Source organism: Mastigoproctus giganteus, chromosome 8, assembly GCF_048544385.1.
Source record: "Mastigoproctus giganteus isolate SK-2022 chromosome 8, ASM4854438v1, whole genome shotgun sequence".
NCBI classification, from domain to species: domain Eukaryota; kingdom Metazoa; phylum Arthropoda; class Arachnida; order Uropygi; family Thelyphonidae; genus Mastigoproctus; species Mastigoproctus giganteus.
In genome coordinates this window covers 31,679,242-31,695,605 of record NC_143582.1, presented here as the reverse complement: position 1 = coordinate 31,695,605, position 16,364 = coordinate 31,679,242, and positions in this window count along the sequence as shown.

Below are 16,364 nucleotides of genomic sequence, written 5' to 3'. Positions count from 1 at the left end.
AAAGGCAAGTAAGACTCCCGGAGTTGATGGCATATTATTATTAGCCTGAGGCTTTTGTTTGCATCAGCCACAAAAAAAAAAAAAAAAAAAAAAATTTCATTTTCAATTAAAAAATTACCCAGAGAGAGAGAGTAGAAGCGAATCACCAAGAAAGAGAAGAATGATAATATCCAGCTCAGGACCCTGGGTGTGCCAAGCCCATACTCACCAGAGGTTCCCAAACTTTCTTAGTCCACGTAATGTTTCAGTAATGTTTTCACGGCGCCCCTAGGCTAAAAGAAAGTACCTAACAGTTCCGTTTATTAAGTAGTTAGGTCCAAACAACTTAATAAATAATGTTGAAACTGTGAGCAACCTCGAGCTAGAAGTTCGCGCGGTGTCTGACAGATGTCTAGTATCGCTGTTTCCCTCGAAAATTTAAAATGTCCTGCGGCGCTCAGTTTGGGAACCGCTGGCATATACCCTGTAGCTTTCAGGGAGACCGCTTGAACCATTGAAGTTATTTATGAGGGCATCTTTGGACTCGGGAGATTCCTTTGAATTGGAGAAGTGCCAATGTATTGCCAATACATAACAGCGGTTCTAAGAGTGAAGTTGATGACTACAGACCGGTTAGTCCCATTTCAGTGATAGGAAAAATCTTAGAGGCAATGCTTTAGAGTTCAATTCAGGAACATTTAGATAGATATAACATTCTGAAGGACACACAACAGGGCTTTAAGGGTAAATCTTGCTTAACTAACTTAGTAGGGTATTGGACAGTTACTCATTAGCTGGACTTAGGGAATGATTTCAACATAGTTTATTTGTATTTTAGCAAAACAGTTGACTCGGTCCCTCATGAGAGGTTACTGTATAAGCTTGAACAGCTTAGAATTACTGGTTAGCTTCTAAGATGGATTGCTGAGTGGCTACAGGGCAGAGGGTTGTGATTAGTGGATATGCTTCAGATTGGTGTAATGTCAGAGGTCCGTCAAGGATCGGGCTTTGGAACACTGTTGTTTCTCATTTTCATAAATGATATCGATTCAGGGATAGAAGGCGTGATGTCACAGTTTTCAAATGACGTAAAGAATGGCAGAGTCGTCAATGGTCCGTGCCAAGCAGTGCTCCTTCAGGATGACATGAACAGATTTCAAAGATCGTCAGAGAAGTGGGCAGTATGTTTCAATGCTGCAAAATGCAGTCTTACACTTGGGAAATGGCAACCCGCAAATAAATTATATACTTGGTTGGGGTTGAATTAAAAACAGTGGAGGAGCAAAGGGATCTGGGAGTTACAATAGGGCAGACGTGAAGTTTTCTGAACAGCGAAAACAAATGTAAAGTTCATGGTGTCCTATCGATGATTTATCGAACGCTACCTTGTAGAGATAGTGGAAGTCATAATTCCACTGTATAAGGCAGTTGTAAGACCACATTTGGAACACTGTGTTTAAGTTTGGAGACCTCATCTGAAAAAAGACCGATGTTCTTGAAAATGTTCAAAGAAGGGCAACTCCAATGGTGAGATCGGCAGAAGGATGACCGTATGAGGAAAGACCGATTGTGGGCTACAAAATTTGGCAACCACGGACCTCAGAGGTTAATAGTTTATAGTTTAGTAAACCTCAGAGGTGTCCTGAGGTTTACTAAACCCTCTCAGGAGAGGGTTTAGTAAAATGAATGAAGGAGGAATTCTCACTGTTATAAAGAATTCCAGAACTAGGGGTCATAAATTTAAATTACACGGGTTGAACTTTAGATTTGATTGTAGGAATTTTTCTTTGAGGCAGCGAGTTTTTGATAACTGAATTGTTGTTTGTTTGTTATTTTGTTTTTAGGAGCATTAGCAACTAAGGCCATATTGCTCTGGGGATATGCGGTGGTCATTCCGTGACCTTGCCGCATCCTCCCTATTTGGTGGTCACGGGCCCGAACCTCGGTCTAATCAAGAAGCGTGTGTTACGCACTGCTGCTCTTGCCCACCTGGAAGGATACTAGATAAAAGACAATATACTGGAAAGTCTTTCATAGCTGGAACAAGTTGCCCTCGCAGGTAGTTGAGGCTGACAGTTTGAAAAAATTCAAAGGTCAACTGGGTGGTTACTTTGTGTCAGGAGGGAAGCACATATCATTTGTGCTTTCTTATCTACTTGATGTTTTTTTTTTTTTTTTTTTTTGCCAGTGCAATAAATCCTGTGGCTTCCTTGCACTCTATGGCGAATACCATTATTATTATAAACAGGCCGAAGAATACAGAATTAAATCTGGGCCTCCATGGCTCCCACGAATGTAAAAAAAAAAAAAAAAAAAAACATACTCGGATTTCTTGCATGTGAAATGGCATCGACGAAACTTATTTTTCTTCGCCTTCTATAGCTTCTCCAACAGCACTGTTCATTTTTATTTGGTTTTATAACAGAGTATTTATTTATTTATTTATATTATACTAACGTCTCATAGCATAACATTAGATACGGTGTGTGTCCTGGTATTGAGGGTGGCTCCTAAGCATGCGCCCATCTCCACCTTGTTCACCTGTGATGGCGCAGAACCTCTCCGAAACGAGCCTGAAATAAGGTGTTAGTATTATGTGTGGTATGTTGTTCTATTGTTAGTGTCAGGCCAATTAGCTACCAGGTAGCAGCTGACATCTGCTACCTGGTGCTCGTGTCTGGATCTACTGAATCCTGTACGTGCAATTGTGCACAAATCTCTCACCCACCGGAGGTAGCTCAATACCAGTGGGTATCAGCAATCCCGCTCCCAGGTTGCCCAGATCTGGGAACCAGCAGCGTTATTAATATCTTTATTGCAGGCAGTGAATGGTTACATGATTGCCTGATGCAATAATACCCATAACAGCGACAATGCTAGGGGTTTAACATGAAATATCTAATACAGGAAAAATTACACAAAACGTATAATTACATATTTTACATATAAAATTCTTATATTAACATGGGAAATGAACGAACATGAAAACACGATGGCAGTCACTCTGCTGAAGAGGAAAGCTGTTCCCTCATGATGCGTCTTCTGTACGATTTGTCCTTTATGAACTTTTTGTAGTCTACATCCATCTCCTGGACGTTGTGGAGCATCTCCATGGGCAGGAATCTATCCCCTATCCTGAGCCTTCACGCCACAGACTACAGAAAGGGGAGGGCTCTTAAGGGTTTCGGGGTGGGCTCTTAAGGGTTTTGGGGTGATCCTCCAATTGCACACCTGCCAAAAACTAGGCGTATTGACTTCACCCGCTACCATTTTAATTGACACGAGCAAGCGGAGGGCGAATATCCGTATGGAGACTTTTCTATAATTTAGAAGTTGAGTGATATCTGAAGTATGCGTGAGTGGTAGCAGTTTATGCTTGAAGAGGACCCACCGAAGAAGCCGGTACTCATCGGATCTAATGGTTTTAGCGTCATTTTTCGTTGCCGATGCCCAGATTTCTGAACCGTAGGTGATGACTGGCTGCAGAAACTGGTATATGTATTGGAGCGTGTACTCAGGCTCTGTGACATGAATGAGGTGGTGTTTGGCAAGCCATCTTGATCTGCAGACCTTATTGTGAATGGCTGCAACATGGTGTTTGAAACTGAGTTTTGGGTCGAATATAACGCCGAGATCTCTGCGCTTGATGACTGGAGTTGACCTCTGGATTTCCAGGTTTAGTTGCGTTGGGTTTGATTTGAGTGAAAACACCATTCGTGCACATTTGTTTGGATTTATCTTAAGAGAACACTGTGCCAAGTATGTAATCAGATCCTTAAGGCTGTTGATAATGGTTTCCAAAACAGAATCAGGTTGGGTGGTCCCATTGACCTGATAGAGGAGCTTCAAGTCGTCTGCATAACTGATAAATTCTGTTTGCTGGCACAGGAATTGGTGGATGGCAGCCGTAAAGAGGAGCCCTGAAAGAACTCCACCGTGAGGAACACCTACACAAACTTTCCTTGTGAAAGATTATTTATTCAAAGTCAAGTGAAGGACCCTGGTCGTAAGTAGCGACTTCAAGAATTCCAGTATATTATTGCCTTTTATCTAGTATTCGTCCTCATAAAGTTGCAAGAGGGGCTGGATGTCTATGCTGTCGAATGCAGACTGGATATCCAGATAACGAATTGCCATCTCAGCTCTATCTTGTACAGCCCCCAGAATGGTGTTGGTGGTTTGCAGTAGGTTGGTAATGGTGGACCTGTGTTTCAAGGCATAGTGAATGAATAGTGATTCACATGGCAGAACCTGTTTGGTTGGGATGGGAAGAAGGCACTTCTCCATGACTTTGAGGAGTCATGAGGCTTTCATTATTGGCCTGAATTGTGAAACTGAAGTCGCTCCTTGTATTTTGGGGATTGGGAAGACAATATGTTGATTCTCGGCTGTTGGGAAACTTTGCATTGTGAGGATTCCATTAAAGATACCTAGGAGTGCATCAATGATGAAAACACTAACGCTCTTAAGAATGAATTGTGGGACACCATCACATCGAGTGCAGGACGTTGGTGGGATATCATTGATGGCCTGGATAAGCTCTCTCTTTGTGATGATCATGGAAGCGAGGACATCTCGCTGACAACTCTTGTGAATGCTCTTTAAGGTCTGACGCTGACTTTGGCTTAAATCTTGTGATGTAGTCTAGCCATTCGATCGGATTAAGTTGTTGAGGGAATTCACCCTGCCTTGCCTTAAACGGTGCCTTCCCAACCTTGATTGTTTTGTCGATGTAGGCTTTCATGGCTTCAGATTTACTTCTGTTGAACTGGGCATGGACTCTTGAGTATGCAATCCTGTCTAGTGGGTCTGATTTTGCTCTCCATTTTGCATGTAGTCTTTGTTTATTTTGAAATTTAAGGCTGAGATCTTGGATCCACCATGCTTTGCTCCCATGGGAGATTTAAACTGTTTTTCACGCTGCAGTTCGAGCAATAGACTGCAGCCAGCAGGTAAGAAAGTGCAGTCCGAGCTGTGGATGACATTGGTTTGGGGTTTCCCAAGGAAAAATGGATTCTGCGAAGCAGCATTTCTCTGGATTGAGGAGTGAAGGGTTAATCACTATCTTCTTAACTGGTGCCTGATGTTGCCAGTATATCCTGTAAGTGATTAGAAGAATGAGGGCTACTGGTAGATGGTCTGACATGAAGGCTGTTTCAGGTTGGCTGTCAACGGTGAGGTGTCTGTTGCAAATATTAGGTTTAACAGGTTAGCGCCTCTGGTAGTGGAAAAATTCTGGGTCAGACCTACTGCAGCCAGATTAGAAGATAACAATCTGCGAAGATTGTTTTGGCCTGAGCTAATATTAACGTCTCCACACACAAGTAATGTTGCTTTGGGATAAACAAGTTGGTCACTCTTCCAGTAGGTATGGTATCCCATCTTGTCTGCCATAAATTGATTATTTCATTCATACATCTTTTCTTTTCGCCTCTACAGTCAGAGCGAATATTGATCTCTATACCAAAAATTTGCGTAGGAATTTCCCTCTTAATACGGTAACAAAAACCACGATACAACAAATGTAGATCCAAGGGTTGCGCTCCGGCCAACACCTGCAGCGCGGCAGTGGACACCGTTCTGCACACTCTTAGAATACCAAGAAGCATGATGCGTTGTATGGAATTTAGTTTAGCCCGAAACGTAGCTATTTTAACACTATGGAACCAGGCTCCTGCAGCGTACGTAGTTATAGGAAATAATACTGCCTTGTAATAGAGAAACAGTGTTTTATGTGATAGGCCCCAGTCAGACTTTGAAATTCTAATGATAGCACCAGAAAATTTCCTGATTTTATTGCTTAAATATAATAAGTGCTGGTGAAATGATAACTTACTGTCCACAATAATTCCCAGGTATTTGGTATCAAGGACCATAGGTAACTGTACACCATTCAACTTGATCTGAGGAGGTCGATTTATATCTAAAGCATTTTAGTTTTGTAAGGACTAATAGCAAGCTTAAAGATTCGAGCCCAAGAACTTAAGTCTGTCAGCACACTACTAGCTCTCTGTTCTAAGAGTGAGCGAGATCGTCCTGCAATTATAATTGTCAGATCATCTGCAAATGCCGGCACCTTACATTTAGGGAATGTGCGAACCAACCAATTCTGTAAGACTAGGTTCCAAATAAAGGGTCCCAAGACGGAGCCTTGAGGACACCCTCTCACAACCTGTTTTCGTAGCTCAGAGTGCTTGGACTTCACTAGCATGTATCTATTTGAAAAGTAACTGTTGAAAAGCATATATAATTCCTTGGAACAATCAGCGTTTCTTAACTGAGCCATCGCTGCTTCCCACCATACAGTATCAAATGCCCCTTCGAAATCCACGTAGATTGCTAATTCTCGATATGCGTTCGAAATGCCACTAGACAATCTTCACAGGATTTCCCAGAAGTGAACCCATATTGCTGAGGCGATATCATATCCTGCTGCACTAACAGGTCCGTTACCCGTAATGCCATTAACCTTTCAAGGATTTTACCAAGGTTTGCCAAAAGAGCGATAGGGCGATATGATTTAGGTTCAGTTAGTGGCTTCCCAGGTTTTCTAACTAACTTCAATAATGCAATCTTCCACCGCGTTGGAAACAGCCATTCTGTTAGACATTTGTTAAACATTAATAAAAGGATATTAGGTAACGTTTTATAAAACCTCGTTATAAATATATTCTCGACTAAATCAATTCCAGGACATTTTGTGAGATTAAGCATCTTCAAAATTCTTGTAAGTTCTTCCATCGTAAACTCCGCAGTATGTTCTCTAGCTACATAGAGCCGATTATCTCTACGTATAACAGTTTGATACTCAGTATCTTCCTGAGGATTGTCAGTTGGAAATAACTTACTTAAAATTATCTCAACGGAGTCCTTCCAACCAATAGTCTCACTGATATCCGTGGTTGCAGTATTAAACACGTCCCCATACCTGAATTTGTCACGTGATAGTTTATATAGTAAACCCCACGGGTTAGAATTTCCCGATTCTTTCGCAAAACTTGTCCATGTCGCCTGTTTCTGATCAGCTATCTTCCTACTGTAGTTGTTTTTTAGGGACAAGTACTCATCGTGCAGCCTTGCAACCTCGGAGGGGGACCAATGTCTGTGGCATTGATACTGTCTTCTAGCCCTGTTTACTGCTTGCCTTAGTACTGTTAACTCTTAAGTCTACGAAGGACAGGATTTCGATCTAGCAACTTTCTTCTTACCAGCCTTGTACGCTGTTCTTATAATTGAATCCTATATAAATACAGCAAGACAGTCAGCCGAATATTCTATTAGCTGATGTTGCCTTATCACAGAGAAGTCCATAAGAATTGATGCATCGAACGCAGACCAATCAATTGTTTTCAGTGAGAACCGAACCAACCCAGGCACTCGATATTGACTAACTAAAGTTGTAACAGTTTTTACATAAAAGGAGATAACTCTATGGTCACTAGATGTGGGGAAGAGATGGAGAACCGTCTTCATCCCACCCCACCGGGGATGAGTGTATAAAGTAAATCGAGACAGGGAGCTCCATTTAGATCGCCGATAAGGCGCTTTGCAGCAGAGCTGCACTGTACAAGTCCGGTGGTAACCGTCTAGCCCCCGCATAGGTCCGATCAGACAGTTGTCGTTTATGAGAATCAGGTCCCGTCCGTGCTGTCTTGAGTGAAGTCCTTGCAAGTGGTAGTCAGGTCCACTGTTTGTCGCGTTTTCATAACTGTTGTCCGGGAAGTGGAGTGTACTGACCGGGTCTGTTGGTCATTCAGTATTCGTGTTTCAGTTAGTCACATTTCATGATGACTTGTCGGGGAAGTGGAATTCACTCCTCGCTTCTTTGCGTCCTGTGGTCAGTCGCCTCCGATTTTGAATCACATCCAGGGATGGATATGTCTTAATCTGGTTTGCTCTGATTTTCGTGAGAACATCATCCTGTCGTACTGTGGTTAGATGCCTCCGTCCAGGCAACAAGCCGTTGCTGCTTGGGTTTGTTGCACTGTAGTTTTCATGGTAGCTGGTTGCTGTCTATTCAGGTGGGTTTGGTGGTTGCGGCAGGGTCAGTCTTCTGGCGAAGAGACTTTGGGCATATTTGGAGAATGCTTTGTAGGTGATGTCACTCTCTAGGATGTGGTGCTCTCTGTCTTTAGGAATAAACTGTAGCTAGGTGATGAATAGATCCTGGAGGTCCTCAAAGAGTCGGCAGTCATACATCAGGTGGTCCCAGGTCTCCTGTGAACCACATGCGCAAGATGGATTGTTCCCAGTGTTGTTTTAATAAGTAAGTGCAATAGAGTCCCGGGGAGAACCACGAAGGCGATTTTGGATGTGTTGTGGCGTCCATGGTGCGGTGGATCTGGTTGCTCATCAGTTTCCATCAAATGATTAAATTCGCCTGCTCATACCGTCCCCTGACTAAAGCAACTGGATCAGGATAAATCTAAGTCCCAAGGCACTGTTTAAAAATATGGACAGTAACCAACGAGAAAAGCCTGGAACTAATCAGGTGAAATGAAAAGGAAACCCCAGTGTCCTGTCACAGACGAGACCCCGACTGAGGACAAATGCCAATTCACAAAGCAGGCGAACAGCCTACTACTATAAACACAACAAAAGAACAGATAAACACTCGGTTATTGCTCGCAAGGACGAGACTCCGACTAAAAACAAACCGGACTGAACCATAGGTACATAAACTGTGACAACGAAGGAGGAACAAGAAGTGAACTTAATAATGAACACCCACGACGTACACGACTAGTCGCCTACAACTACAAGCAGAACCTGAGGACATACACGTAGCTGGAACGAAGGGATCCTTGCTCCTGTTCCAGGACAAATACCCGGACAGACAACTCGGACGGAGTTGTGTGTGACATGCAGCCCAGCTGCCGACGCCACATGGCGATCTGAGCCGGGCTACCTAGCCCGACTCTTTAAATCCTGGGGGTGGGAGGGCCCACCCCACCCCACCCCACCCCTCCTTTCCTTTCCTTCTGGTGAGGCATGTGCATGCCTCACTGATCTACTGGGGATCGCCTACTCTATTGTCCCCATACTTCTGCCTTCCTCTCCCCCTCTATCTTTATGCAAGCGTATGCTCCCACACCACACCTTAACTCCAAATTAACTACTCCCACTTTCGGCCTTACATCTAAGCGATATTTTCCTACGCAACTGAATACATGTACATATTACACACATATATTTTTTGTATGTGCCTGTGTATATGTATATATCCTTATATATATCTAATATTTTAAAATAAAATAAAATAAAACATATATATAAAAAAATTATATGTATAAATATATATATAATTTTATTTAGGTCCTAGCCACTGAAATCTCAGGAAATTAGGCGGCAGGACCTGCCAGAGTAAAAATAGTGTACTAGGTTCCTGGTCTGCCTCCACGGTGCGTAAATGGGGCAACGTTGGACCTCAGCAGGGGTCTAGCGGCTAAACGACCCGATGAACACCGGTACACGACATACACAAATTCAATATCCACACAGTTTTAACTATCTGGCTTTCCCAGCAAACTGGCACACCCACAATGTATGCAACGCGGAGATGGGGGAAACCCCTGGTGCCGCTAGACATCAACACACTTTACACTTGCTCACACCTTCCCACAGACTCAATACATAGAAGGGTATATATGCAGTAACTTACGGGTGACCCTAATGTAACGCAATAACATCGACCTCTATATTCGACAGTTTCTGCCAGAAAAATAACATGGCCCTGATACCCTACTGACCTACTCGGAGGCACAGTAATTACGATCGCTATAAATAGCAAAATAATTTTTCTGTTTTCACTCCGGGACAACCTGATAGTCAGAGTTCACAAGCTGGAGATGGGACAAGAATATTGTATTTCACGGTATCACTTCCATTTGGGAGTCATGGTGCAGGAAAAAATTTATCAAGGGGTAACCCTCTACCTTCAGAAGGAGTACGCGCCTCTGATCGTAGCTTTCTATAATGTGAAAAAGGCTTGGATCCTGTCAAGGATCAATGCCTTTTATGGATTTTTTTTTTCATACCCTGACCCGAATGTGGTCACGATGTGAAAAGGTGATGTAAACTTCGCCAGGTTTCCTCAGGCCAGGTTAATATGATCTATATGTGCATGTGTATATGTACACAGGGTATCTCAAAAATATTGTACAAACGTTTAGGGGAGGTAGGTAACATCTAAAGGAATGTGAATCGCATAGCAATCCAACGACAGACGGAACAAATTTCCATCTGTCGTTGTGGAAGTTGATAGGTTAAATAAATTTAAGGAGGAACTGGACAGGCATTTGGAGGGAATGGTGTGTTTTTTTTTTTTTTGGCTGATGTTGCATAAGCTCATACACTTGCTTTCTTGCACCACATGCCACTACTACTATAACCGGAAACGTCACAGTAAGTCGGTAGACGGCGCTGTTCATCAGTTCGCGAGAGGGAAAATTTCTGGTTTACTCATTCAAGCAGTAGTCGCCGCACGAAGAGCATGCATCGATATACCAATTGTGAGCGGGCAGACATGCACCTAGTGTATGGATTAGCAGAGGGAAATGGACGAGCCACGCTCAACGAATTTATGGAGAACGCTTCCCAGACAGACATGTACCGGACCACCGTTTGTTTGCGCGTGTGCATCAAAATTTGTGCGATTATGGGTCATTTAGAGCTCACAGGAGTAGTGCGGGCAGACCACGTTCGACGCGAACTCCCGCCATCGAAGAAAGTGTGTTGAATGCCGTCCAGAATAATCCTACTACCAGCACACGTGCCGTTACCTCTGCCTTACGAATGTCTCGTTGCAGTGTACAGCGTGTCTGGCACGACGATTCCTTACACTCCTTTCATCTCCAAAGGGTTCTCCTGCACGTGTGGCTTTTGCGCAGTGGTTTCTCCAAGAAAGTGTTCAAGACTTGAATTTTCCAGCCTGTTTTGTTCACGGATGAGGCTTATTTCACTCTGGAAGGCTTATTAAATCACCACAATGCTTATGTGTGGGCTCACGAAACCCACACGGTGTGCGCCCCCATGCGGGACAACATCGCTTCGCAATAAATGTGTGGGCAGGTATGGTCGGTGACTGCTTAGTCGGCCCGTACCTGTTACCATCCCGCATGAACTCCGCTAAATAATGCATCTTTCTTGAACAAGTTCTACCAGGGTTACTTGACGATGATCCAGCAAATGTGAGACGCAGCATTTGGTTTCAACATGACGGGGCGCCTGCCCATTATGGAAGGTGTTCGTGACCATTTGAATAGGCGTTTTGGGCGTCGATGGATTGGCCATGGTGGACCCGTTGCCTGTCCCCCACGCTCACCTGATTTATCGAGCCTGGATTTCTTTCTGTGGGGGCCCTCAGATCTATCGTGTATGAATCGCCTGTAGAGACGGAAATGGATCTTGTGGCGAGACTCGTCTGCGCTGCTGCTACTGTCAAAGAAACTCCAGGTGTATTCGACCGTGTCCACCAATCCATGCTGCGTCGGTGTCACGCATGCATCGCGTCTCATGGTGCAACCTTCGAGCATCTGTTGTAACATCATGAAATGCATCCATATTATGTTAAATAAATGTTTGCCACGGATTACTGTATTGTGTCATTTCTGCTTCTTGTGCCTCTGCTACTACTTTCCCGTGACGTTTCCGGTTATGGATTCCTATGCGATTCACATTCCTTTAGATGTTACCTACCACCCCTAGACGTTTGTACCAATATTTTTGAGACACCATAAAAAGTAGATTATTCATTTTTTTTAATTTATTAACCCACGACTGTATATACATTCTCAAGATACATGTTAATCAATTTATATACAAGATTTATATACATACTCTTATATATGCTGTGCCTCTTGTGTACATATGTATGTGTGTGTCCTGGTATGAACGGTGGCTCCTAGACATAAGCCCATCTCCACCTATTACTCCTGTGATAGCTCAGTACCTCTGCAAAATATTATACAATTATTTACATGTAAATAGCAAATACATACATACATACATACACTTAGAACGGCATTAACTTAACAGTAACACTTAGATTAACATTATCTCCACTTAGAGTCCATCCACAAATGCAAGCCTGCATTTGGGTGATCAGGAGCGCAAGATCAACTCGCACTGTAATCCAGAAACATCCAATGAAGATGACTGTACAGCAAACATTGTCGTCAAATGTGCAGCATTTCCGTTAATTGGTATACTGCAATGGAGTTCTTAACTCCTGTCTTCTTTTAAAAACTTTGGCCGAGAATTCCTGAAGCAAGCAAAGATGTCCCAGCTCTGAACCGAGAGAAGTAAATTATTCTCCATGAGGTTTGGTAATCTATTTAGTAATTCCTGCCTGTCTGAAGCATACAGGCCGCATTCAAGGATGACATGTCTCCAAGATTCAACCTCACCGCACGAACAGTAGGGGTCAGATTCTAATCCTCTTTCAAATAGTTTGAACCTTAAGCCATATCCAGTGATTAAGTAAATCGTCATCATGGTGGGAGCAAACCAAGAAGACACCCTCTTGTTCATTGCAAAGCTTACCGCTGGAATGAACCCTCTTGTAATGGTTCCAAACTCACTCACATCCCAACGTTGCTGCCAGCAATTCACAAGCTCACCTTAAATTCTACTTTTCCCCTCCTTTATGTTGTTATTTGGATTAGAGGTAATATTCAGTATTTGTAACAGCCTTCCCTTCTTTAAGTTACACACAATACTTCGATAAATTACGTGTAAATCCAAGGGTATGGTACCTGTAAAGCATTTGTCGACACTGTCCTAGGAGCGCGTATAACTGTAAGAAGCATTGCACGTTGCAGAGACAGAAGCCTTAGCTTTAGTTGTAACCCTGGTAGCAGCCGTAAACCAGCACCATAAACCACAATGGGAAGAAATATCGACTTGTAGTACAATACCAGAGTCTTCTTTGGATAAACCCCATTGAAGAAAACCTTGCAGAAAATTCTAACAACTGCAGCTACAAACTTTTGATTTTTTCATTGATTTTAGTGACATGTACGTGAAACCTGAGACGATCATGTAAAGTTAAACCCAAAACTTGGTGGTCTGTACATATGGAATTTGAGTACTATATAGGGTTGGTTGCTTTTGGCGGCCTTACATAATCGAAGTGGTGTTTAAACACCATGAAATTGGTCCTTGTGACAGAAATCTTTAGTTTATTTAAACTCGACCATGGCAAATCATTGAAAACTGACTGAATTTTTTGTTCGAGAATTTGTCTTGATTATCCCTGCACAGCCACCTCCAGGTCACTTCATATGCAACTTTGATGAACCCTTCGCTATCTTTCGTAAGCCACTGGTCTAGCACTGCCTTCCAGAAGAGAGGTCCCAAGACTGAACGTTGAGGGCATCCTCTGGAAACGGTAGTCGTGTATGATAAATGCTTTTCACATACTCTAATTTGGTGGTCCTTAAAGTAAGATCTAAGGACTTTGAACAGGTAGTCATCACACTTCGCCTTTTGCAGTGACCTGAGGGCCCTCTTTCACCAGAGGGAATCGAAAGTGCCTTCAAAGTCAATAAAAACAGCAAGAACATATTTTCTGTTTGCCTCCCGGATGTAAGTCAGCAAGGTTGAGATTGCGTCCTCAGTGGATCGTCCTTTTTTGAATCCGAACTAGCAATCAGAGGAGAGTTGATGTTCTGTGAATAATTTTAAAATACTTGGCGCAATCATCCTTTCAAACGATTTGCCAAGATTGGCCTGTATATGCTCTGGGGTTTGTTTTTGGCTTTCCCAGTTTATGCAAGATTTTTAAGAGTGCAAGATTCCATTCAAGAGAGAAAAGCCCCTCCAGCAAGCATTTATTAAATAAATTTAATAAGGTCTCAGGGAAGAATTCATAAAATTTTTCAATCACTTTAATATTCAATGATCAATCCCAGGGCATTTTTTATGGTTCAATTTACCATTGCAGCTCCTAGCTTAAGGATGTTAAAAATAGTAATTTCAGTGGTTCCCGTATATTCCTGATTAATGCGTCTAATTTCCGCTTGGTTAGGGCTGTCCATATAAGGTAAGTCTTCCGGAAAGAGGCTAACCACTATCGCTTCGACTGTAGATTCCAAGTTCAAAGTTTCTTGATCTAAAATATTATTATTATTATGCAACTCACTGCATTACGCTTATTACAAATCTGCTGAACCTCATGACCACTCTTCTCGCCGCGCAGCCTAGTGAAAATTCACGCAGTTACGTTGTGGAGAGCATAGCGTATGTATCGAATTCTTATTTAGCTTACTGAATATTAATAACTGGACAGTGCTTATACGTTAATTTAATACTCTTTGATTTAAAGTGAATACTACGAAAAAGAGTAAAACGTATCATTTTCATCAACAGTAGGAACTAAAATACTTTTTTGTAATGATAAAAGAAAAATGTTCTTATTTGATTTGCAATGCTTCCGTATACCCAAAAATGGAAATTTAGAAAGGCACTTCAACACACTCCATGGTAAATACCAATCGGATTTTTGGCCTAATAGTGACTTTATAAAACAAAAATTAAAAGAACTTAAATCCAGATTATTCGCATAACAAAATTTCTTCGTGACACCTAATTTAAAGTGAGTCTTGCAAAAAAAAAATGCAAACCATTTTCTGATGGTCAGTTCATCAAAGACGCATTTTTAGAAATAACAGATTCTCTTTTCAAAAATTTTAAGAACAAAAATTAAATTAAAAGTGCTCTTCAAGATCTGCAATTATCTCAAAATACTGTAATGCGACGCATCGAAAAACTGAGTAAAAATGTGAGCGAACAATTGCGTGCTGATATTGCTAATTGTTTGTTCTTTTCTTTACCACTGAATGAATCTACAGACGTCAGTGATATAGCTCAATTGCTCGTTGTTATTCGTATGGTTTTCGACGATTCTGCCACTAGAGAAGAACTGCTGGGTATGGATTTGTTAAAAGAAAGAACTAAAGGTTTTGATTTATTTAACGCATTCAAAAATTTTATTGAAAAAATTAAATTACCACTATTTAAGCTCGTACTAATAACAACAGATACAGCTAAAGCAATGACAGGGCATCTTAACGGATTCATCGCATTGTGCCAAAAAGGATGATGAATTCCCAGATTTTTTGAGTTACCACTATATCATCCACCAACAAGTGTTAGCCAGCAAAAGATTAAATACTAAAAGTGTTATGGACATAGCTTTCAAAATTGTGAATTCCATCAGAAGACAAGCTCTTCAAAGGAGACTTCAAAATGCACCTCGATGAAAATGAACCAGATACTGATATTACACACAGATGTGAGATGGCTGAGCCGGAGTAAGTTTCTACAGATTTCGAAATTTGCTGAATGAAATTAAAAAAATTGTTGATAAAAGGGGAGATGATTATCAGCAGCTACAAGATACGGTGTGGTTGCGTGATTTGGCTTTTTTTGGAAGATTTTACCAGTAAATTAAGTGATCTAAATTTGGAATTACAAGGAAAAAATAAAAATGTGGGTGACATGATTAGTAGTATTTCTGCATATAAATATAAATTTTTGGCAATGTCACAAAGAAAAAAAAATTCCGATCATTTTGCAAATATGCAAGATCATTTGCAAAAATGCCCTGTTTTTGAATTTAATAGTGAGAAATATGTTTCTAAAATTGAGAAGGTTGTGGATGATTTTAAAACAATTGAAGACATTGTTCAATATATTTCGTATCCATTTAAGGTCAGCTTAGATACGAAACAAATTGCAGAAAAAAATTCGATCGCTGAGATTTTTCACACTGAGAAAATATTACTTGAAAATGAAATTATTACATTGCGAAACGATATCTTCCTAAAAGCCAGGTCATCAGAGAAAAGTACTGTAAAAAATGCAGTGAACTTTTAAATTCCTGTTTTGGTTCCACATATCTATGCGAATCGGCCTTTTCGTATTTGAAACAAAAAAAAAGACGAAGAATTGCTCTACTCTTACGGACTTGCATACAGAAGATTCTTTACGGTTGTCCTTATCACAATATAACCCCAATTTTGAAAGCTTGGCAGATGACATTAAGACAAACTTCACATGAATTAAAAATTTAAATACGTATGAATTTAAAATAAGAATACTGTACTGAATTGTATTTAATTTTAAAATTTATAAAAAACATTTTTCGATATATGTTGATTAATATTTTTAACCATGTGCAATGAAATTCTTGAGATTGTAGATCGCGGCACATTTCGAAGAAAAAAAGTCGATCGCATCACAAATTAAGTTGGCCACCCCTGATCTAGGGTAACACCTAAATATTTGAATGAACGTTGATTCTTGAGTGCAAGTCCCTTTATAACGAATTGTTGGTTGTCTGTTGATGTTAAGACGGCCTTTGAAAAGTAGGGTTATGCTTT